This window comes from Triticum aestivum, unplaced genomic scaffold, assembly GCF_018294505.1.
Source record: "Triticum aestivum cultivar Chinese Spring unplaced genomic scaffold, IWGSC CS RefSeq v2.1 scaffold75240, whole genome shotgun sequence".
In the NCBI taxonomy this organism is placed as follows: Eukaryota; Viridiplantae; Streptophyta; class Magnoliopsida; order Poales; family Poaceae; genus Triticum; species Triticum aestivum.
This window is the reverse complement of record NW_025228969.1, coordinates 156-1,841: the sequence shown is the minus strand read 5'-3', so window position 1 is coordinate 1,841 and position 1,686 is coordinate 156. Positions and strand designations below refer to the sequence as shown.

Here is a 1,686-nt window from a genome sequence, read left to right as displayed (position 1 = left end):
AAAAAAAATGGAGAACTATAAATGCAGTGCACTACTGTGTTTCAACTAAAACATCTGCATCCAATGCGACTTGGCGATAACGAACAAGAAAGGCATTTACCCGCATTTGCGGCATCATTGACTGTGACTGCATTGTTTGCATAGTTCCAGGTATGTTTGCCATCTAAAATGCACACAGAAAAGGCGTTCAATCAGCACAACAATATGTTCAAAATATCTAGAAGAAAACCTGACAGCTAAACAAACTTGAATTTTTCTTCATGAGCTCATGAATGTACGTGAGTATGTCCATAGAGAGTATTTATTATCTTTCTCGAACAAGAATCTTATAATTTTTACATGACTTAATGAAAAGAAAGGTGTCATCTAACCATTTGTGAGTTTGAAGATGCCTGTGCAGCAGTAAACATTGGAATGTTTGCAGCTCCACTGAACTGGCCCAAATGGCTTCTCAACTGATTTCCTTGGTTCAATTGGCTCTGAGACATGCCTGGCTGCATGCGTGCAACCTGCATCTGCCTATTTTGAAACTGTGACAAGGCTTGTGCTTGGCTGTACTGCATCTGCTGTTGGCCAGAGATCTACAAAAGGTTTTCAACAGCAAGTTATGAGCTTTGTGAAGCTAAAAACAGTTATATTTCCATGTCTAGAAAATATAGAAGTGGTCAACGGTAAAATTGCCTGTACTTTTTGTTGAGCTTGCCCCTGTAGATCTTGTAACTGAGGAACTGAGCTCTACAAGAAAATTGTAGATTTAGTGAGCACTGGAAATTGTAGATTTAGTGAGCACCAGAAAGTACCATGTTGGGATAAAGTGTAGAAAATTGGAACCCTGCATCAGTCCACACAATCTTCTAAAATGGTTGGAGATTACTGAAATATCTTCAAATCATGTGTACTTATGTGCTTGTTCTCATTAAATGTTGTGTATGACTTTGCAGGTAAATACCGATTCATCTCATGTTAGCTCAGAGGATGTCCCTGTCCCTATCGACCATGACGTCAGCCATGGCAATATTGAAGGCGACAATGATGAGGGGAACATTGGTGTTAACGATAACAACTGTGGCTTCAATCTTCATGGTGCCTCTCGAGGAGGATCTCACTAGTCTACTTGCATGGCAATTGATGACTAATCGTCTTTACGGTATTTTGGATACGAGTGTAGAAGTACCATATGTTCCACGCCTTCTTATCCTTTTGTTGCATTCACTTTTCTGAAGTGATATGTATGTAACTGATGTCCCTGATCTTCAACCTAGGAGGCTTTCTATCCATGTATTTTGCTATCACTGCATTGCGTTGTGCAGTGTGATGGATGATAATTAGACTGGTGGCGGCATATATGTATGTAGCAGTACTGTTGTATGCAACATGTATATATTCCTTTTATGGACTGCTTTTATGGACTGCTTTTATGTGACATGTATATATTCCTTTTGGATGCTTGGCTGTCATTGATATATGAAGTGGACAATTTTCTTAGTATCTTTCTACCAGATGAATTTATATTGATATATGCATGGTTAATCACCTGCGGCATGATTTCCTGTAGGCTAAGTTATTTTCCTGTGGATTGTCCACTTTGTGATCCACTGCCATTTTCCTGTCGGATAGACTGACACGAAATATGATTTTCTTGACGTCCTTTTCCTGAAGGGAGCCGTCACAAGAAGTTGACGCATA

At 39.4% G+C, this 1,686-nt stretch overlaps 1 long non-coding RNA gene across 1 annotated transcript in view; it reads left to right on the top strand.

Annotated features, from left to right (window-relative positions):
- The window catches only part of LOC123174768 (uncharacterized), a 4,532-nt gene extending 3,088 nt beyond the window's left edge, over positions 1–1,444 (top strand). The window contains exon 5 of the long non-coding RNA XR_006487339.1: positions 942–1,444. This is a non-coding gene — a long non-coding RNA (uncharacterized lncRNA). The remainder of the gene's footprint in view (positions 1–941) is intronic.
- Positions 1,445–1,686: the final 242 nt, after the last annotated feature.